The following is a 24,167-nucleotide window of genomic DNA, read 5'->3' as shown; positions in this document are numbered from 1 at the left end:
ATGTGACACTTTTTCCACATGGTATCTACCTGGAAATTGAGTCTCTACATCTAAAAAGAAAACAAAGAAAACCACAACAACAACAGCAAAAGAAAACCACAACGACAACAGTAATTCCTGAAAATATGTGTTCATCAGAGAAGAATATGTGTTCATCAGAGAAGGGAAAAAAAAATAACCCAGAAACAGAAACAGGGGTTGCAGTGAGAGGCCTGGGTCGCACAGCGGCCTGGGTCGCACAGCGGCCTGGGTCTGGCAAGGCCTGGTCTTGCGCGGCCTGGGTTGGCTTGAGCTTGCATCTCCATTTCTTCTTCTTCTTCTTCTTCTCTCTCCCTCTCTTTCTTTCTTTTTTTCTTTCTTTTCATGTTTTTGTTGTTTCTGTATTTTGGTTCATTAATAATTATTATTTTTGGGTCAGAAATTGAGTCTTAGAGACTCGATTTCCAGGTAGATGTCACATAGAAAAAATGTCACATCAGACGTGAACAACCCATGAAAATCGAGTCCCAAAAACTCGATTTATAGACCCTAAATCGAGTCTCTTAAACTCGAGATGCTAGTAAAAAATATAGTTTGAAAACTTAAACTACTAATTATAATGTTTGAAATTTAAGGTTAATTTCCATTTTTTTTCCGGTTTGGACTTGTAAACCAAGTCTTCTTGGTTTCTGCAGCAATTGTTGAATATGATAAGAGTGTGCCTCAGTATTAGAGCAATAGAGATGTATTCTTTGTGAGAGAGAGCTTTTAAGGGTTTATTTGGGGTTTGGTTCTTGTGAGAGTACCTTTGTACTTTGTGCTACTTTATAATTTACTGTGAAACTTTCTCCGATCCTAGACACAGTCCTACTGCTGAATCAAGTAAATTCTTCTCTTTTGATTTTTTTTCTCAAGAGTACAATTTTACTCAATATATTTTTTTTTTATTGAATATGACTTTAACAAATCCACCATTGGATTACATCTTCTTTTTATATCTTCAATGGTTGCAAAATTCTAAAAGATCAGATATCAATAGTTTTGTCATCAAATGTTTAAATTTCAAGTTTTTGTAGTCTAAAATTAATTATATGCATAATAAATAAGTTTCTAAATTGAATAGTAAATAATATCGATTGATATGAAATTTGACATGTGTGTTAAAAACATTAAAAAAAAAATGCAATCTAACAGTTAGATTTTCAAAATGACAAAATTTAGTTACAAAATTGGTTGCAACCTAAGGTTACAACTATCACGCCCCAAACCCAAAAGGGTCCAAAGCATTGGAAATACATCCTAAGGGTACTTGTAGATTTTTTCCTTTTTGGACAACCAAACTATAGGAGATCTTTATTTTCCTTTCATTTCCACATTATAAGAATATATAACCATAAATCTCCACATTACAAGTCAGAGCTCTATAACACATTTATGAACAATAACTAAAAATCTTCCACATAATACATGAATATATATTACAAAACTCTTGGATTACACAAAATCACAATCTTATCAAGGAATCTTAATATCGAGTCTAGGCCTACCACGCCTAAGGCTAACAAACCTCAAGTGACCAACCTCCAATAGAATTAATTAATGTCTCATTGAACATAGCAAGATCGAGTCACCAACCATTAGTAATGTAAGTCTCCCAATTCAGCATAAAACTCCAATCACTACCGATAAGGCAAGCTCCATTCCCATGATATAGCTAATTAATCTGTAAGACTGTGAAAAATTGGGATAAGCTAAAGCCCAGTAAGTAGCATAATTAATGGAGGTGGGGGAAATGCAAGTTTCATATTCAATAATAATAATATGAAATGACAAGAATGATTGACTAATGAAACACAAAGTTTCTCAAAGTAAATACCTTGAAACTATATACTATAATCTGTGAGCACTAAGCATATAATTTTCAAAGTCATAAAATCTAACATACGGTAATTTATCATAAATATACCATACTACCACATAAACCGGTCAGGGGATCCACCCATTCACAACTGGCATGATATTGTCCTCTCTGTTACGCAGACTCTTGGCCCCATGGACAGCAGCCTCATCCATACCCTCAAGGTTTTTCTCTCCCCCCATGGGCAGCAAAGAGAGCGCGTCAAATAGGACCTCTCTTGCATGTGGTCTCTTGGCCCCATGGGCAGCAGCCTCACCCACACACAATCAAGGAACTTCTTCCCCCCATGGGCAGTAAGGAAGAACACGTCATCCAAAGTGAAAGAGCACTGACCTGGATTTGATTCCATTGTCACAAAGACTACGGAAACCAAATCGGGTGATCACCGGGAAATCACACATGGCATGGTGTCAAAACCACATAAAGCTCACAGTATACATTTCCTTTCAAATATATAGTTTATAACCAGATAGTTTCAGAAAAACCTTAAATAATCTAACTTCCACAAAGTTTGTAAGGTTTTCAACTTCATTCTTGTCAAAAGATTTTCTAACAATTTCTCACATAACAAGACAAGATAAGCATCTTTAAATTTTCTAATATACCATAAAATCTAAGATTTTATTATCAAAGATTAAATAAAAGATGCTCATTTTTCCATATCAACAATCCATGCATTTCCCCAAATGCAATACCAAATATGATGCATTTTCATATATAATCATATATAGTAGGGTCACAACACAACACAACACCTTTTAGAAAAACATAGTTCCACCATTAATTTTCCAAAATGTGTTTGACCCAAAAATAATGTTTATGCAACATGATTATTTTCCAAAAATCCCATTAAAAAGCTACTTACCTCGTAACCGCAAAAGCCTAATTCTCCAAGCTCCAAAGGAGATTAGCTAGAACCTCAACAATATCAAACAAACCTAACACAATATGCATAAAGCTTAAAATTGTATCTAGCTACAATTTAGGAATTGCCAAATATACACTTAATTAGGCAAGCCTAGCATTTAACCTCATCAATAACATATTCCTCTTCCAAAGTTTCTCAACAAATTAATTCACAAGGCATAAACTTCAATTTATAAATTTAACTCATTCAATATCATCTCCAACATCATGACTAGCTTCTATAAAATTTACACTACATCATTAAGAGACCCATAAAAGCAAAATCAATATATCCTCCAAGATAAGAAATTTAGAACTTCAACTAACTCCAAATAAACCCAATGGCAATGGAAAAATTAAATTTACCAACCATCACATGTTATAACTTAAAACTCCTAAATTTTCCACCATAAATAAATCTTAAGTAGTCATCATTAGCACAAACCATATACCCACTCATCAAATAATTCCACCAATACAAAACTCATACATAAAAACACAAAAATATCACTTCCTATGCTCATAAATCAAATAAGTATCATTATTAAAACTTAAATAAAAATAACCTCAAGCAAAAGTGTAAAACCCACCAAAAAGATGAGAAATTTTTACCTCAAAAAAGGATGTGAAGGTGTTTATAGGTTCCCAAGAATTTTCTAGTAATCTTGCCGGAAAAATGATGGTAGAAATGGTGATAGTAGTGGTGTGGAAGTGCCGGTGGAGAGGATGAGAGTAGAGAGTGTTCTACCAAAAATGAAAAAGAAGAAAAAGAAAGAAAAGAGAAGCAGGGAGTGAGCCGGGCAAAGAAGATAAGGTAGAGTGATTGTGAGGTGGGTAGTGGGGTTAGGTGGGACTTGGCACATGGGAAACCAAAAAAATCTGACCTTGACTTTTTTTTTTTAGACTGACGGGACGTTACAACAACCTTACTTAATAAAATAAACATTACTATATATTTTGAAAATCTAACCATTAAATGGCATATTCTTTACATTCTTAATACACATGTCAAATTTTATGTCATTCGGATATTATATACTATTTGATCTATAAGCTTATATTTTATATATAATTTTAAACTACAAAGCTAGCAATTTAAACAAATGATTGATAGTATAGCTATTAATCTTTAATTTTCTAGAAATTTTACAAGGATGAAGGATATAAGAAAAAGACGTAATCCAAAGGTGGAATTCTCAAAATTCACTTCCAGTAAAAAGATATTGAGTAAGATTGTAACTTTAGACTATAACTAATTTTTTAACTAAACTTTGTCATTTTCAAAATATGTAGACATTTAAATTTTTTAGTAGTAACCGAGTTTGTAGCTAAAATTTGTCATTTTTAATGTTGTCTAGACTAATTATTTAACAATATATATACAAACAAATTTTGTGCATCCTTGGTAATGTTCTTGTGTGTTTTATGATTTTCTATGATGGGTATTGGCACAAGTACTATAACATAATATGCATAATTGGAGGAAACTGAATTGAAAATAATACTTGATGAATCTAAATCTATTAGATGTTTATTCAGTGTTATGTGTAGTCATTAATCTTTATTTTCATTGTGTGAAGGCAACGTAGGCATGGTATTGCAAGGGGACAGTGACATCAACCTCAATAGGCGTAGAAGTAAGAAGAAAAAGACGGTGGAGAATGGTAATTGGAGGCCATGGTCGGAGCTCCCTGAGGCTTTGCTTTTTCTGATAACGAAGCAGCTAGGTACTATTGACTATCTCTTGTTTGGCAGAGTCTGCCGAACGTGGAGGTTGTATGCTGTGGCATATAGGCAAGTGTTTATGGCATCCCAACATCCACTTGTTTTCTTTATGTCTAAAGGTACTAGGACATCTTGTTACTTTTATAACATCTTTGATGGAAGGAAGTACAAGTCAATACTCTCTCACATTTAAAAAAAGTTGTGTTCTGGGATCTCATGTGGGTACTTGGTTCTTAAAGACAAGAAAGAAGGGCCAGATTCTAAAACTTTGCTTCTGAATCCTTTTACAAAACATGAACTGCGTTTCCCTAGCCTTCCCATAGGTACTGGTCGTATCATACTTGTTTCATTAGCTAAGCCAGTTCCAGAGTTTGCAATCATATGTTCTAGCCAATGGTGCTTACAGTTCTGTAGATCCACAGATGTAAGCTGGACTCTATGTAGGTATGACCATCCGATTGTTGATATAACCGTCTTCAAGGGTAAGATATACGTTATATCTATGTATGGGGAAATTGGCATGCTACATCTGAATTCTCATCCTAGTGTAACCATGCTTAAAGTACAAAGAATTGCAAATTTGAATCCTTCACTGAAGTTGCAGTTACTAGGTTCTGATGAACAACTTCGATTGATTTGTAGAATTGATGATAATTATGAAGTTTATGTGCTAAATTTTTTGAAGATGGAATGTGTGCAGATGCAGAACTTTGGAGGTCAAACGTTGTTTCAGGATCATATTTTGGGCTCAGGATTTAGCAACATAACCGTAGCGAAAGATAAAGAACAACCTTCTAATTGCATATACCGTTTTAGACATGATGGAAAAGTCATCTTCCACCGATTCTTGGATGATAGAGATCCCCAGTTTTTCCCAATTATGCATGGTAATCGTATGCCAGATGCTTTCCCAATTAAACCAACCTGGTTTTTTCCACATCTGTCTTGCAATGTGGATTCTCTCTCTGAAGACTAGGTTAATTTGGATTTCTTCTTATTCATCTTCCCTGCCATTTATCTATTGAATGTATCATTTGGACAATGATATGAGGGTTATATGTATTTTGTTGCTCTTCATTACCCTTATTTATGACTTCGAAACTCTTTCTTATGGTATTGTCTTCTTTTTTTAACAATTTTTTATGATACTGTCATTGTAGAGAATTTCCTGCAGTTAGGATAGCTGTACAGCCTGTACTTTCCTGCTGCCCATATTTGTTTCAGATTACACGGATGCTTTTTTTTTTTTTTTTTTTTTTTCATTTTTGGGTGAGATGAAAATCTGACAGTGGTCATTCTCTTCCTGTCAAAAAAAAAAAAAAACCTTATTTAAATTTTTTAGAGCACTGGTATCCTTGCTTCTTTAGCAAAACCTCTGCCGGAGTTTCTAATCATAGCCTTTTCTAGAGATGTCTCGGATATACAGGTTTGTAGATCCACGGGTGCTGATCGGACTTGTTATGTTTGTAATAAGTGGATGTTTGTTGTTTTAGCTGTGTTCAAGGGAAAAATGTACACATTAACAATTGATATTGGAATAAGAGAGTACTAAATCTGAAGTCTAGTCCTTATGTGACTACACTGGCAGTTAAAACACATTCCAAATTTGAAAGTTGTTCATGGTTACGGGTTTATGATGAGCAGCTCCTGTTAATTCATGAAACTGGAAAAAATTATCAAGTTTTTGAGCTAAATTTTTGAAGATGGAAAGGGTGAAAATGAAAACCTTTGGAGATCAAGCATTTTGTTTTTAATATTATGATATAGGCTTCAAATTTTGCAACATTACCAGATGGAAAGATAGTGATGAACCTTCTAATGGCATGTACAAAATTAGACATGATGGCAAAGACATCTACTTCAAATTGTTCAATGGTAGACACAGCCTGGACAAATTTTAATAAACCCTCCAAAAACAAGGGTCGAAACAGGTCCACTTTTTTGAAATGTATGCAGGATACTTTCCGAGTTGAACCATCGTGGTATTTTCCACATCAATCTTGCCTAGTGGATTCTCTCTATGAAGACTAGTTAGATTCATCATCCCTTCCTTTTAGCTATTGAATGATTCATTCGGACAAGAGTTTGAGGGGTTATATTACTTATATATTTTGTTGCTCTTCATTTCCCTTATTTTTTACTTCAAAACTCTTTTTGATGTTATCTGGTGTTTCTTGCTGCCTTGTGTCTCTTAAACAGTCAACCTGTGCAGATAGTGCAATCTTTTTTTTTGAGAAGAATATACAACAATGGTTATTCTCTTCATGTCAACAAAATTTCCTTTCTTAAAACTTTTACTAAGTTATTATCATTGTTACATTTACCACTATTGCCATTGTTATTGGCTTGATTATATGTTTCTTATTAAAATTAATGAACTAGGAACAAAAACAGCGATCCATTAACGAGCTTGGAAACCGATAAAAACAACAGGTGATTAGAGCACAAGAATTTGCAGTGATTTTTAATTTCAGCAGCAACAGATCACCGCAAGACAAATGGATCACGCTACTCTTATTTTTTTTAATTATTTTTAACTTGTACTAGTTCCACCGTTTCTTTCATGCTTTGCTGAACATTGCTACTTGGTCAAATAATTTGCCAAAATGTATTATTAAACAAAAACAACCTGAATATTATATAAAACATTTCCATCAACAATTTGGTGACAGAATATTGGACAAAAGTTGTTATCATATGATCAAATAATTCAAACCTAACTAGATGATGTTCCGTGCGATGCGCGGACTACTTTACAATTTCATTTGAAATTATTTTTATATATATTAAGATCTACATATAATACTTTTTCTTTTGTTGTAAAATATTTGTGTTTGCCCACAATATTTTTGAATACTTTGAAACTTGATTTTCTTAATTCATATTTTATTTTAAAAAATTGTATAACACTATAAGACTATAACATATTATAATATTTACCATAAAAAATAGATTTTATTTTTTAAAATGATTAAAAAAATTGAAATCTATAGATAAGAATTTAAAGCATAAAATAAGACTTTATCAAAGTTTAATTGTCTTTAATTGGGAGTCTGTATCCTTTAAAAAAAAGTGCAAAAACTTCTTTGAAATCATCATCAATTTTTATTTTTTATTACTATGGCTCATACTACACAAAAAAGCAGTAAAAAACTAAAAAAGAAACCAACAAATTATGAGTCCTAATACAGAATTTAAAAAAAATTATAAAAAATAAAATAAAATAAAAAAAAGCTAACAGTATTGTCATAAACATAAGACAATACTATAGCAGTATTGTAAAAAAAATTCAATTTGGAGACTAGGTAACGGAGGGTTTTGGGACTTTGATGCTAAATATTACCAACATATGGCATTTACAAGACCCAATGTGAATGCTCTTAGTATCCAACTGATAACAATACCTAAGATTGCCATTTGGTGCGAACTAAGTTGCACCAACTCCTATAAAATGCACACATATTAAGTGGCTATTTGGTGAAAAATTCAATCTTGACAAGGAAGTTTTCATTTAAATATAAGTCTAGACAGGTGTCTATTTAAAGCATTGACATATGTGCATTTTTGCAAGCATTGCTGCAACTTAGTTTGTAGCAAATCCTTTTCCTTTTCTAAAAACCTACCAATCAAAAGCTTTGATTTAATGAGAAGATGGATAATAAGTACCTTCCTAATCTATATATATATATATATATATATTAATAGCTAAAGTTCAGAGAGAATCTAATTAAATTTTTTTAAATATAATAAGTGTCTCATTTAATTTTTAACTAGTGTGTAGCCCTATGCATATGCACAAGTACAATTAAAAATAATCACAATTATATGATTCAAATTATACCTTTTTTTAAGAAGATATTCAAATTGTACATGGTATTAGCTTATATTTTTTTAAAACCATATATTTCTAAAATATATAATGGTTTCTCATATTATATTATATATGTTTCTCAAAAAAAAATTTATATATATGTATATATATAATTTAGAAATAATTGGTTTTAGATTCTTTGATTTTTGCACCTAATAATTCACTTGTTACAAAAAAAAAAAAAAAAAAAAAAAAAAAAGATAGATATATGGCAGAAAATTGGATTCCAATTGAAATCCAATTTTGAATCTGATTGAATTTGAACTCTTTGATTTTTACACTCAATAATTTATTAGGCATAGAATTAAAAATTAAACGGGATACATGGTACAAAATTGAGAATTCAATTAAAATCTAATTGAATTTTCTCTAAACTTTGGCTATTAATATATATATAATGAAAAATCATTATATATTTTTGAAATGTATCGTTTACAAAAGTATAAACTAATACCATATATAATTTGAACATTTTCTAAAAAAAATTTATAATTTGAACTGCATAATTGTATTTATTTTTAATTGTACCTGTGTATATAAATGGGGCTACACACTAGTTTATTATAAATCCCAAAAGAGGGAACCAAAAGAATTAACTCTCAAATTCAATTCAGCCTAATCACCATACATATTCATTACTCTCTCTTTTTTTCCTTTTTTTTTTTTTTTCTTTTTTTTATACCATTCCAAAAAAAGGAAACATTACAACAGGTTCTGATTAACCATACAGCAGGTAAATGCCATTTTTGTTGCCAATTTAGCTAGAGAATTAACACTACTAATTACAATCCTTGGGACAAACACTGAGTGATAGACAAAATCAGCAGCTAAAAGATGAGACCAATCAGACATAAGGCCCTTCTCTTGCCAGCTAGGAGTGATTTTGTTGTTATTGACCTGCACAGCTCTCCTACTATCACTAAGAAACAAAACGTGTTTACAACCCAAGTCCCTAGCCTTGATTGCAGCCTCCAACATTGCGCCCTGGATGATGACTAGAATAGCTTGATTTGTACAGCTAGATAGTCGTTGTAGAATGGGATCTCCTTGAGTGGTTTTGGCTTCATAAGCATACCTTGCTCTGTTCAGATTCTTTAGTCTTGCACCAACAACTTTAATTATAAGCTGCCAAGGTCTAGGAGGAATTTGATCAAGCTTGTTCTGAGCATGACTTCTGAGAAAGGATATAGAGCAGCAGCTAAATGCTTCTGTATACCTGCAAACAAGAGATTGGGTAGTTAGAATGACTTCTAATGGATTAAGTTGCTTGCCTTCATGAACTACCAAGTTTCTGTGTGTCCAAATTGCCCATAAAGTAGTGAAAATTCCTTGAAGGTACTTCATATTTTCCTGTTCCAGTTTCTTATGTTTTAGGAGAAGCTGACTAATCCATTGTTGCACTGATACATCCCCAAGGTCAGAGGTGTGCATAGCTAGGGGTGTACCATGCCAAGTTGCTCTGGCAAAGGGGCAGAACAACAACAAATGGGAAAAAGATTCCTCATCTTCATCACATAAGGGGCATGAGCTTGCTACAAGAATTTTCCTATTTTTCAAAGTGAGAAAAGTAGGCAGACTATCATGGCAAAGCCTCCACACAAAGTTACCTATTTTAGCAGGAACTTGAACTTTCCAAATCATATGCCACAGATTCAAGGTAGGAAGCACATTTTCCTTGGAAATCTGATTGTAGGCTCTCTTCACTTGGTAACCACCTGAAGAGGAGTATTTCCAAACCAATTGGTCTTATCCGGTACCAGTTTTTGATATTGGCAAACTCAAAATCTCATAACTAGTAGGGTAGAGGTATAAGGATCTGACTAGACCTGGCTGCCAAGTATGTGTGGTGCTATCAGTCAGATCTGCAATAGAACCATTGCTCAGATTATGTTGCCTTAAAGCTTGGGGTTGGCATGGGAACCAAGCTGCATGGGTTAGGGGGATATTGGCACCATTCCTTACTATCCATCTCCCTTCCTTTAGCAAGTTGTTCTTTTGGTTGATAATGCTTCTCCAAAACCAAGAGTGATGTGGCTTAGGAACACAGTCATGAATTGAAGAGTTTGGGAAATATTTAGCTTTAAATGTTTTGGAAATAAGGGACTGTGGATTCTAACCAATTCTCTAAAATTGTTTAGCTAGCATAGCTTGGTTCACCAGTCCAAACTTTTTCAGTCCTAACCCACCTTCCATTCTGGGTCTGCAAATCTTATCCCAACTAACCAAATGCAATTTCCTTTCACTCTGATCATGCCCCCACCAAAAGGCTCTAAAGATGGCATCCGTTTTATTGCAAACAGCCTCAAGAACTTTGAAACAAGAAAAAGTGTAAAGGGACATGGATTGAAGGGTCGATGATGTCACGCCCAAATCCCAAAGGGTCCAAAGCATGAGAAAGACGTCTCAAATAACCTGTAGTTTTTTTTTTTTTTTTTTTTTCCTTTTTGACAATCCAATCCACAAAAATAATATCAAGTACCAACATCAATAATTATCATAATAATTCCATTGAATATACTCTCAAAGTAAGTCAGAGCTCTAAGTAATAATTACAAGGACCATTGGCCACAAAAGAATAGAGGTCTGAATAAATAATTACATAACATTAGCTTATCCCATTAGTGGGAATAAAGTCACAACCACTATAATATACAAAAGAATGAGTCAAGCCTATTCTAAGATGTACATCATTTAATATCTCCATTACAAAAGTTTAGCCTCCATCAATAGTTAGTCTAACTACTATTAGCCACCAAAAAAAGCTATTTCAAAATATTGTTGCCTACTTTGAAAAGTTTATAAAATAATGGAATGAGACAGGACCCGGTAAATATCATAATTAATGGGGGTGGGGAAAATGCAAGTTCCATTTTCAATAATAGTAATATGATATGACAAGAATGATTGAATAATGAAATACAAAGTTTCTCAAAGTAAATACCTTGAAACTATATACTAGAATCTGTGAGTATCAATAATATAATTTCCAAAGCCATAATATCTAACATAAGGTAAATTATCACAAATAGACCACACTACCACATAAACTGGTCAGGGGATTCACCCATTCACAATTGGCATGATATTGTTCTCTCTGATATGTAGACTCTGGGCCCCATGGACAGCAGCCTCACTCATACTCTCAAGATTTTTCTCTCCCCCTATGGGCAGTAGAGAGCGCGTCAAATAGGATCTCTTTTGCATGTGATCTCTTGGCCCCATGAACAGCAGGCTCACCCACACACAATCAAGGAACCTCTTCCCTCTATTGGCAGCAGGGAAGAACGCGTCATCCAAAGTGAAAGGGTACTGACCTGGATTTGATTCCATTGTCACCAAGACTACGGAGACCAAATCGGGAGATCACCAGGAAATCACACATTGCATGGTGTTAAAACCACATAAAGCTCACAGGTTACATATACTTTGAAACACATAGTTTATGTCTAGGTAATTTCAAAAAAACATTAAATAATATAACTTCCACAAAGTTTGTAAGGTTTTCAACTTTATTCTTGTCGATATTTTCTATCAATTTCCCACATAACAAGACAAGATAAGCATCTTCAAAATTTATAATATAGTATAAAATTCATGATTTCCTTATCAAAAATTAAATAAAAGATGCTCATTTTTTCATATCAACAATTCATGCATTTCCCCAAATGCAATACCAAATATGATGCATTTTCATATATAATCATACATATATTAAGGTTATAACACAATAGTTTTAGGAAAATATAATTTCCATAGGTAGTTTCCAAAAGTGTGTCTAACCCAAAACATTATTTATGCAACATGTTTATTTTTCAAAAATCCCATTAAAAGCTACTTACCTCGCAACCGCAAAAGCCTAATTCTCCAAGCTCCAAGGAGATTAACTAGAACCTAAACAATAACAAGTAAACCTATCACAATAAGCATAGAGCTTGAAATTGTATCTAGCTACCATTTAGGAATTGCCAAATGAGCACTTAATTAGGCAAGCCTAGTATTTAACCTCATCAATAATAATTTATTCCACTTCCAAAGTTTCTCAACAAATTGATTCACAAGCCATAAACTCCAATTTATAAAGTTAACCCATTTAATATCATCTCCAACATCGTGACTAGCTTCCATAAAATTTACACTACATCATTAAGAGACCCATGAAAGCAAAATCAAAATATCCTCCAAGACAAGAAATTTAGGACTTCAACTAACTCCAAATAAACCCAATGGCAATGGAAAAATTAAATTTACCAACCATCACATGTTATAACTCAAAACCTCTAAATTTTCCACCATACATAAACCTTAAGTAGTCACCATTAGCACAAACCATAAATCCACTCATCAAATAATTCCATCAATGCAAAAGCCATACATAAAAACACATAAATATCAATTTCAATGCTCATAAATCACATGGGTATCATTATTAAAGCTTAGATAAAAATAACTTCAAGCAAAAGTGTAAAACCGACCAAAAAGATTAAAAATGTTTACCTCAAAAAAGGATGTGAAGGTGCTTATGGGTTCCCAAGAATATTTTAGTGATCTTGCCAGAAAATTATGGTGGAAATGGTGGTGGTGGTGGTGTGGAAGTACTGGTGAGAGGATATAAGAGTGGAGAGGAGTGTATGAGAGAAAACAAAAAAATGAAAAGAAAGGAAGAGAGTGGGGCGGCAAAAGAGTAAAGAGATGAGTGAAAAATGAGTGGTGGGGAAGGGGGTTAGGTGGGGCACGTGGGAACTCAAAAAAAATCTGCCCTCTACCTTCTTCTTTTTTGGCTGACTGGGACGTTACCGATGATATTAAGGTGGTTCTGCCAGCTTGTGAAAGTAGTTTAGCTTTCCATCCTTACAGTTTTGAGTGTAACTTGTCCACAAGAAAGTGAAAATTAGTAACCCTCTTACCTCTTAGTTTAAAATTAATGTCTAGATATTTGCTGGGAATTGGACAAGGTTGACCTGTAGGTTATGAGCTAGAGCTTCCTTATCCTCATCAGCCATGTTAGGAGAGCAATAAAGGTCAGACTTGATAAGGTTAATGCTCTGTCCTGATAATGAGCAATACCAAGTGAGAATGTCTTGAATATTGGCTAAGGATTGATTGTCATTCTTGAAGAAAAGAAGGGAATCATCAGCAAAGAACAAGTGAGAAAGGAAATGCCATTTCGGCCTAATTGAACCCCCTTAATCCTTTTTTGATTTTCTACCCTCAAGAGGGCCAAAGAGAGGATATCAGCACACATGAGGAAGAGGTAAGGAGAGAGAGGATCTCCTTGCCTAAGACCCTTCTTGGGGTAAAAGGATTGGGAAAGATTTCCATTAATGAGGAGTGTATAGTGCACAGAAGTGACACACTCCATAATCCACTGAACCCATCTATCATTAAAATTCATAATAATAAGGACAGCCTTTAGAAAGTTCCAATCTACCCTATCATAAGCCTTTCTCATATCTATTTTCAAAGCCCCAAAGCAATTCTTCCTTCCTTTCTTCTTGCCTAGATAATCAAAGATCTCATGAGCAATTAAAATATTGTCTGTGATATTTCTTCCATGAATAAAGGCATTTTGGAATGAAGTGATAAGGATGGCCATAAGAGGTTTGAGCCTATTAACCATGATTTTTGAAATGACCTTATAGATAACATTACATAGGCTGATAGGTCTAAAATGGGATACCTCTTCAGGGAAAGGCACTTTAGGAATGAGGGTGATATAAGTATGGTTCAGGGATCTAAGGAGAAAACCAAAATGGAAAAAAGCATGAATAGTGCTAAAGATGTCATGTTTAACTATATCCCAATACTCCTAGTAGAAGAAGGTAGGAACGCCATCTAGGCCTGGAGTTTTATAAGACCCAAGTTGGAACACTGTGCATTCAATTTCATCATTAGTGAGTGGTCTGTTAAGGTATTCCAACTGGTGGGTAGAAAGTTTTGGGATAGGTAGGGAGAGTAATTCCTCTAATTGTTGGGGTTTATGCCCTAAAATCCAATTTATTGGTATGTCATAAATAATTAAATTGTTTAATTATATGAGACTATTTTTAAATGAACTAATGGGACATTATCATAGTCCTTGAGATGCACTGTATGTGATTTATGTGATTTCGTCACAAAAGATATAAATCACAAGTTCCTTGTAAACTCAAAACGTAGTTCGTAGTCAGTGATAAAATTGGGCGTTTCATCTGCGAAGACTATAACACATCAACTAAGATGATTTGTCTTAATCATGGAAGTAGAAACTTCTAGTTGATGTGTTGATGTGTCTTAAGAGTTAAGACATATTGAACTGGACCGCTATGAGATTAATTATTCAATCAACAACTGTCACCTGAATAATTAATCTCACGACTTCTAATTTCATTGACTTTCAATCCTGAGAGGATAGTGAACCCGATCATGAAATGTAGGTTACTTTGATATATCAGGAATGAGATCTAATATTTACGGTCAAAACCTAAGTATGTTGGGTAACCACACGTAGTGTTGAAGGAACATATATTCTCAAGATGGAATCCATAATCTCTTTTTATAGAGACACAAAATATCCCCTTAAGATAAGTTTAATGGGAACTGGTTATTCAAGGTGCCCACTTTAGTAAGGAGTTACTAAAGCTTATATTTATTGAAATTGGATTTCAATAAATGTGAATAACTAAAAAATTAAACCAGGTACTCAAGGATAAAATAGTTGTTTACAAAATAACAGCTCATTATGACTTTGTTTACTATGAATATTTCATAGAGGGGTCAAATGATATCATTAGAGTCTTGGGATATAATTTATATTTATATAGTGGTATTAAATATAATTAATGATAACTTTGGACTTGTCAAGAGTTGATAGAAAAGCCCAAGGCCCATTGGAGTTAGAGTCTTATTTGTTCCCTTTGGTCCCATCTCAAGCCACAAACTAAAGCCTAATTGGATAGGCCCAAAATGCTAACCCAATTAGATAATCTGTTATGTATAAAGAGAGAAACCTACAGAATTTTCATAAGTAAAGATGGAAATGGTGTGTATGTGAATGTAAGCCTCTCTTATTCTCCCTTGAACACATACATGAAAACTAATTGAGAGACCACACTTCTTGGGCATCACGTAGAATTGAGAAGATGATTAGAGGTATTCTCAAGTTTTGTTTTTGAATTTCACTGCATCAAGATACGTTTTCTATTCTTTGTTCTAGAATTCAAGGCTACATGTTATCTTTCATGAATGAAATAGATCTGTGATTGTTGCTTCCACTGTGTGTTTTGTATGAGATGCAAAACCAGATTTTCCAGCAATAATATGGAGGAGTGGTCTCTTTTCATAGAGCTGGAAAAATTCATACTGAAATGGCTAAAAAGAGTGTTTTCAATAATAAAGGGTTCAAAAAAACACTCCCCTCACTGGTTTTAATCTACAATATTCTACTCCTAGCTCTTATCTGCCTCACAATGGTCTAAAAGTACCTTGTGTTCCTATCACCCAGAACAATTCCCTTATTTCTGGCTTTTTGAACCCATTTCAATTCCTCCCTATGCATAAGAACTTCCAACTCTTCCCTCAGAATGCTTTCCTTCCTAACATCCTCAGTGGTTAGGATAGAGTTTTGGAGATGCTGAAGTTCATTTTTTTTCGTAGAAATATCTTTTTCCACCACACCAAAGACATTCCTATTCCACTGGATAAGGTCCTTTCTAAGTTGGAAAGTTTTGTTTTTAAATTGGAAGGCCCTAGAGCCAGTGAATTGGGTATTCCAGGCCTTCAAAACAATATCTCTACAAGATAGGTGAGTTATCCACATATGCTCAAAACGGAAAGGTCTATACTTAAAGGGCAAAAGAAGATCAAAATCCAGAAAAACTGGTCCATGGTCAGAGTGTAAAATGGGTTGATTTCTAAGCCCATAATGAGGATAGGAATTTATCCAGTCAACACTAGCAAAAGCCCTATCCAACCTTTCTATTACAAAATCCTCTTCCAATCTATTATTCATCCAAGTGTACCTTTGACCAGAAGGTGCCAATTCACATAATTCTAAGTCAAAAACAAGCTGTTAAAAGGCATCCATCCTAGTAGTTTTACAACTAGTAAAAGAGAATTTATCATTTACAGACAAAATTTGGTTAAAATCACCTATGCATAACCAATTAGGGTGGGACAGCAATTTAAGTTCTCTAAGTTTAGCCCACACAGGGTCCCTCTTGGTGTGATCAAGATGCCCATATACAAAAGTAATGGATAAAGGATTACCTATATATGTTGTCCACCAAATCAGTATGCACCAAGTTCCTTGATTCAAAAATGATGTGAAGTTGTTGTTTGGGCCTCCAAGCTAAGATCAGACCACCACTAGGAAATTCCCAACCACAAGTAAAACCACATTTCTGCCAAATTCGTTCACCTTTATCTTTAGCTAACCAAGTCTCTTTGAGAAAAAGCACATTAGGTCTGGACTCGAGGGCTTTTTTCTTGCACTGTAGAACTATAGAGGACTTGCCCAAACCCCTATAGTTCCAGGCTAATATCCTCATGGGTGATAGGGAAGCTGATGAGAGCCAGCTTCCCAACACCCAACTTAATATAGTACTACTACTATTTGAAAATTTTTGAGAAAATTAAGGGTGCTTCGAAACATCATTCTCTCCCTAAAGAGCTCTTTCCTTCAGTTAGGCTTCCGCCTGTTTGCCTCGTGGCAGCAACCATAGTTTAATTCTCTAGGTTCTTTTGTCCACTTCTCTTTTCCTTTTCTTCTACCTAGTAGTACTTCTAGTTCCTTTTGTCAACCGTCCTTTTGTCCGTAGTCATTACCTATCTTTTCCTTCAACTACCAACTTACTTTCCTTTTATTATTCTCGTTTCTTGCACATCTGGTGCATGTGTGAAGCATGGCCTACCTTTTCCAGCTTCACAATCATCAGATTCCTCTTGGTGTCTTCCTTTTTGGCTCCTTCTTCCTCTTATCTTTGACTTTCTCTGTGGTCCCCCCTTTTTTTTTTCTTTCCAATTCTGCAAACTACTTGCATGCAATAGTTTTGTTTCCTGTTTCACATGGATGACTTTTTTAATGCTAGAGAATATGGATGGACTGAGAGTAGCAACTTTGATATCAGCATTGATCCTCTGGCTGATGATCTAGAGTCAGATTCTGGGTCCAATGGGGACAATGAGGTCCCCTTTGCATGGCATGGGCCTCTAATTGAAGTGGATCCATCTGATCTATCCAACCAAAGGGAGTTTTGGGGCAACTGTGCCATAGGTTTCATACTAGATTATAGGAAATTCTCTATGGGTTATCTACAACATATTATCAACTTTGCATGGCTTATTAAAGGATCAGTAACCATCGTTGGCAGAGATTCTTACTTCTATATCCTGCATTTTGAACACATGGATGATCTTTACCATGTTTGTACTGAAGGTCCTTGGTCTGTGGATGAAGCACTGTTTATTCTAGAACAATGGAGACCGAACCTGGTGTTGGGAAGACTGCAACTTAACTTTGTCTCTCTGTGGGTACGTACAACTTCATGGTCTTCCCCTTGAATATCAGTACCCAGAACTCGCTGAGCGTATAGGGCAGCTCATAGGCATTTTTGAAGATAGACTGCCACGTAATATACGTTTTATGACGTCTGCTCAATAATGATTTTTATCAGACCAAAACATCAGTTTTTTGTGTAAGTACATAAGAGTTAATGGAAGTTAGTCCCATGGATCCATTTTGCAAATATGGAAACCTCAAAGAATTATAAATAAGAATTGAAACCCTAGGAGTATTTTTGCAAATGACCCAATCCTATCAGGTGTTTTTGCAAAATAAAATTTTGTTAATCATAAATTCCAGTGGGTAAATTATAGGTTTACATATACTATTAATGTAAATCTTACATTGTATTTTTTTTAGAAACAAAATCTTATATTGCCAGTACAATGTAAACTAAGAATTTTCAATTTTTCAATTCAAATTATATATGTTCAAGTTGCATAATTTCATTTTTATCCTTTTATTTTTTGGGTCATTGTGGTTATAAGTCAAAACATTAATCTATAATCAGAACTTATTGCAAATGTGTACAATATTATACGCATTTGTTTATGTATAATGTAAATCTTACATTACTAGTATAATATAAATTAAGAGTTTTCCAATTCAAATTATAGATGTTCAAGTTGCATAGTTTCATTTTTATCCTCTTTTTTTTGGGTCAACGTGGTTATAAGTCAAAACAAAAATCTATAAACAGAGCCAGTAATAGTTAACTCTGTCTCATTATCTAAAACATGCACTTTTTTTTTAATTAAAAAAAAAAAGAGGAACAGGGAATGAAAATAACAGGATTAATGGAAAAGACAAAAACATATTTGCAATTAAGATATGCACATTCAAGTGTAAATTATGTGGAAACAGATCTATTAATACCAGTAAACAAACAATTAATTAGAACTTAGTTGGCAATTGATGAATGATTATCCATAGAGCCCAGATTCAGATGGTTAGTGTCACGACCCAAATCTATGGAACATGAATTTAGATGCATGACCAACCTACTAAACTTATATAACTCCATAAACATAATTAATCCAAAATAAATTAAAAACTCCAAAGAAACAATACTCTTAAATAAAACCTCTTACAAAATCCAAACTCCACAAATTTAGAATAATCTCCAAAATACAATGAAATCTAAAGCGGAATAACAAAAAAAAAATATAACTAATAATCTTTTAAGACTTCCAGTATTATTGACTTCGCCTAAAACTCCCACGCTCTATCTTGCACCTTACGAAGCAATCCAAAGGTTCTGTTACCCAACTAAACTTTAATCTGAAAAAATTGTAATTGATGGGGTGAGCCACACATCCAGTAAGTAATTATACCGAATACACAACGGAATAGAGTCAAACCAGGCACGAGTATTTTGATTTTTCACAAACTCATTCAATGATATCAAAAATAATTATTCCAAACATATAATGAATCACTTAATACAATTGTAATCACATCTTAAAATCATTTGAAATCACATTCATAAAATTGATCAGAGCACAGTTTCACATATACACATCACATATTCTCACATACAATCCTGTGAGCGGATACCAACATCTAACCCCTACTGGTGAGGAATCAACACATATTCTCACATACAATCCTGTGAGCGGATTTACACATATATCTGATATATCTTATCAATTCAAAAAAAACACTTATTTTGAGTCACATATCACAAAGCAAAGTTTATACAAAATATAATCATTTACTTGATATTAACAATTTCTTTTCAAATATAGAGGCATATCAAAGATCACAATATTGAATAGAACATAAATCAAAGGATGGTTGACTCTCTTGGGGAATGAATAAGAACTAAAGAGTTTATATAAATATATTACAATTCTTGAGTAAATCTGAAAATTTAATTTGCTAAAAGAAACATTTCAAATACCATTTGGAGAATAGGAATATGACTAAAATCACTTGGTTTTAACAAATTTAAAGAACAAGAACCTTTTTAGAAAACTTACTTTGAAACTTAATTATTTTTAGAAAATAATTTAGTTTAGAAATCATCCTTTAAAAGAGATTGGGACATTCAAAACGTCATTTAAAATCCGAAGTTTATCTTTAAACATTGTCTAAAAGTTGAAGTTTCTCTTTCAATGATATAAAAATAATGTTTTCGATAAACTTTAGAAAACGTAAGCTTTAGAAACATAACTTTTGAAAACTTTTGACTTCTAAGAACCTAAGAATAAAACTTGTGCATATTATGCATAATTACTTACAGCACTTGAATCCCTCTGAAAGTCCAGCCGAAACAACCTCCAAAGGCCTCAAAACACTCTTAAATAAGACCTATATTCAATCATAGAAATTACTTACTATCCTCCACAAAATATAAAACTTATTGAATTATACAAACTGACTCACTAGGAAAAAATACTGTGCTGAACTGATAACACCTTAACACTAAATTAAAGTTTCTCTAACTAATAATATTCCCTTGCATTAGTCGAAACTCATATCGCCATGAGGAAAGCAGTAGTCAAAATATCATTGACCTAAGATTTAATATAAAACCCCAATGAAAAATGTAAGAGCCATATACCTGAATAGATATTTGTAATCCATGGCTTGTTCTAGAGACACACAGTGGCCAACTTAGGATTTAATTATATAACTCAGATGAAAAACGTGAAGGCCATGATTATTACTAATATTTTGATCCATGTCTATTTTCATGGGTACACACGGTGGCAAGATCATTGACTTCAAATATATTATATATGTACATGTCCGTAGGAAGACGTATGCCATAATCATAGATCCTTGAAATTCAGTGGCTCAACTTTTGGATTATATATATATATATATATATATTTATATCCCAACGAAACCATCTTAAAGTCATCCTAACGTAAGCCATCCTTTAATATATATATATAACCCAAGAAACACGATAAAACTACCTAATATACAAACATCTTTCTGCCAAAACCATAAATATATCTCAAGGTTTATAACAGTATAATAGTATTAAGATGGAGTTCCCACCTTGATTTCGTAGTCCAAATCTTATGCCCCTAAACAATTTTGCCTCTTCAATCGTATGTGCTCTAAACTCCAAGAAAAAAAAAACACCTCTTAGCCTCCTTAGTGATGAAACCCTAATTTATCTTTTCCTCCACTTTATATTTTAATCTGATGTGGGCTTGGTGGAATAATGGGCTGGACTTTAAAATCCTCTTGAGCTTATCTCTTTAGTCTCCAAGAAGCCCATAAAACATCTTCGTCCTTTTTATTTATTATTTTAATTGCCGCACCAAATTGTATGCACTAAAATCTTAATTTCTCACCTATTTGTAGCACCACAAAAATTGTCTACTCCCATCTTACTGCACACACACATATACTACCTCAACTCTATAATAAAATTGACAAGGTACAGTGATAATCATAAAAACAAAAAATTGGGGTATTACAATATGTAACGACCCAAGGAAAAGCGCTAGCCACATCTGCGCTATACCTCAAAATGATTAGTCACAATTGAGGCTCCTTGTAGTTGTTAATATAACCCAACTCAACCCAGTAAATACCCGATGTGGGACTCATCACACACCCACACACATCACACAATCAATCAAATTGGGGCATCACAATCTCCCCCACTTAAATCTCTAATGTCCTCGTTAGGGCCCACTATGTGGGATAGTGTCTCTGAACCCACACGAGATTACCGGGCCGGCTCTAATACCATATGTAATGACCCAAGGAAAAACGCTAGCTACATCTGCGCTATACCTCAAAAAGACTAGTCACAATTGAGACTCCCTGTAGTTGTTAATAAAGCCCAGATCTACGCAGTAAATACCCGATGTGGGACTCATCACACACCCACACACATCACACAATCAATCAAATTGGGGCATCACAATCTCCCCCACTTAAATCCCTAACGTCCTCGTTAGGGCCCACTTTGTGGGGTAGTGTCTCCAAGCCCACACGGGATTACCGGTCCGGCTTTGATACCATATGTAACGACCCAAGGAAAAGCGCTAGCCACATCTGCGCTATACCTCAAAAGGATTAGTCACAATTGAGGCTCCTTGTAGTTGTTAATATAGCCCAACTCAACCCAGTAAATACCCGATGTGGGACTCATCACACACCTACACACATCACACAATCAATCAAATTGGGGCATCACAGTTAGTCTCCAAGGAGACACCTCTGGAATTGAGTTTTCAACCAAAAGTAACTGAGAGTACCAAATTCATCTTATGTACCAATATGTTGAGATTTACTGAACAAGTTTTCAGATTGTCTTAAGTAGCTTAAAATCCCTTTATGCCATTTGATACTCTCCTGTGCTCCGAAATTTGATGCAATATCTTACGCACTTGGGTCCAGCCAACAGATTACATAAGTACTGGCTCAAGAATTACTCTTAGGAGAATCATCCAAGTTTAGTGAAAACTGAAAACATGGAAACTTCTTTGTACCATTTAAGACTATCTGAAAGTCATGAAGAAGTAACAAGAAAGTTGATTATGCAAAATCAAATCAAATCATGTAATGGAATTCAGTGCTATTTATTTCCAAATGACAATGACAATCACATACAAAATGGCCAATTCAACAAATTCGTGTTCATCACCTAACTCTAACAATGTGATAATATAAAATTCTTTGCTCTTCTGCAAGAATCCATTGCCCGAGCTGAAGATTGGCTAGGAAGGGAGAAGAAAAAGAGTCCAACAATGATATGTCACATGCTCTTATGCTCACTGCTCAGGTATAAATATGACCAAAAAAAAATGACCCTTTTAAATTTCCAAGTAGAAAACTAAGACACAAGCTTATTTCAAAAAATTTGTATTGGTCCGGGACGTTCCAGAATATTATTTACATGTTAAGATTCAATTATCTAGATTGAACACTGGTTCCAAACACAAGTATGAAATGTAATTGGCATTACCAAGCTCTTACTATACCCATGCCAGCTCCTTAAGTACCATTCTATGCAATTTTTTTTTATTTTTAGAAAAGTCTCCACATTAAATTGATATTAGAACAACAGAATTATACTTGCACAATGTGTAACTATAACTAAGCATTGCTATTACAGTTCAAATAGAAGTGGAAGGAAGAAAAAAAATGCTATCTATATAATATTTAAAAATTGAAGTGTAGGATTTAATATTACCACTCTCCTATTGAGCCACAACATCTGCCACCTCACCATTTTTTTTATTGATTTATTCCTCTAATTTTTTGGATAATATTAAATATAGTAAACTATATTAATATATATACAAGATGAATGTGTAAAGTTAATCAGTTAATATATTTAATATTATAAAAAATTTAGAAAAACAAAAATTAGAAGAAAAAATCAATAAAAAAAATTAGGCATCCAAATAATATTAACAAATTATAAATACACAAATTCATTATTTCTTAATACATTAAAATACAATCATTTACCAACAAAGATATCAAAATAATGTTTTATTTTTATTTTAATACTAGGCTAGCTATTTTTTTTTTTTTTTCCAGTTAGAGAATTAACAATAGTAGTGCTAAAAAAATTATTTTTTAGCACATCAAAAAACTACTTTATCTATTTTTACTACCTCACTTTACAATACACTCAGCATCAAATGTTCTATTTTTTTACCACTTCATTTAAAATAGTACAAACAACTCATTAAAATAATATGGATGAGAGAGAATTTGAGTTTTTAAATTGAAAGAAGAGAGATAATGTTAATAAAATATTTTTATTTTATTTTTAACAACTTGCTATAGTCAACTGGTATTTATATTAGTTTACTATAGTTGCAAAAAATTTAGTTTTAGCTTCTCCAATAACACATGGTTTTTTGGTTCTTTGGTGGTCAAATAGTTTTTTTTGCTAAAGTACAATCACCATTGTAAATGCTTTTTATTATTTTTGTTAAGTTTTTGGGTTGGATAGTTGCTAGTTGTGTTAAGCCGGCTAGACAAATCAAGGAGGAGGGGGAGCTAAGGTTTTGGAAGGGGGGGCTAGCTACAAAAATGAAAAATAGCATCTATAAAAAATAAAAATAAAAAGGGCTTGGGGAGCCTGGGCCCCCACCTGGGTCCGTCCCTAAGATGAGGTTACATCCAAGTTGTAAAATAGGGTGTCTATAGAGTACAAATAAAGTTTGGTTGAACTTGCACATGGATGTCAGCTAAGATGAATAACAATGGATAGGCAATTTTGCATAACTTTTGTTATGGTG

General features: G+C 33.6%; 2 long non-coding RNA genes across 3 annotated transcripts; both read right to left on the bottom strand.

The window, feature by feature from the left end:
- Nucleotides 1–1,382: 1,382 nt before the first annotated feature.
- Nucleotides 1,383–3,622, bottom strand: LOC115976750. Of its 2 annotated transcripts, XR_004088363.1 has the most exons (3): nt 3,416–3,622; nt 2,763–2,835; nt 1,383–1,710 (listed from the first exon to the last, which is right to left on the bottom strand). It is a non-coding gene; the product is annotated as an uncharacterized LOC115976750 (long non-coding RNA). The 2 variants fall into 2 exon arrangements; XR_004088364.1 differs by lacking the exon at nt 2,763–2,835.
- Nucleotides 3,623–11,369: 7,747 nt separating this feature from the next.
- LOC115976751 lies at nt 11,370–13,018 on the bottom strand. Its single transcript, XR_004088365.1, has 3 exons — nt 12,894–13,018; nt 12,239–12,290; nt 11,370–11,740 (listed from the first exon to the last, which is right to left on the bottom strand). It is a non-coding gene; the product is annotated as an uncharacterized LOC115976751 (long non-coding RNA).
- Nucleotides 13,019–24,167: the final 11,149 nt, after the last annotated feature.

The sequence above is a fragment of the Quercus lobata genome, chromosome 2 (genome assembly GCF_001633185.2).
Source record: "Quercus lobata isolate SW786 chromosome 2, ValleyOak3.0 Primary Assembly, whole genome shotgun sequence".
Taxonomy (NCBI): domain Eukaryota; kingdom Viridiplantae; phylum Streptophyta; class Magnoliopsida; order Fagales; family Fagaceae; genus Quercus; species Quercus lobata.
The sequence above is the reverse complement of the archived record's forward strand: the minus strand, read 5'-3'. Positions and strand labels throughout refer to the sequence as shown.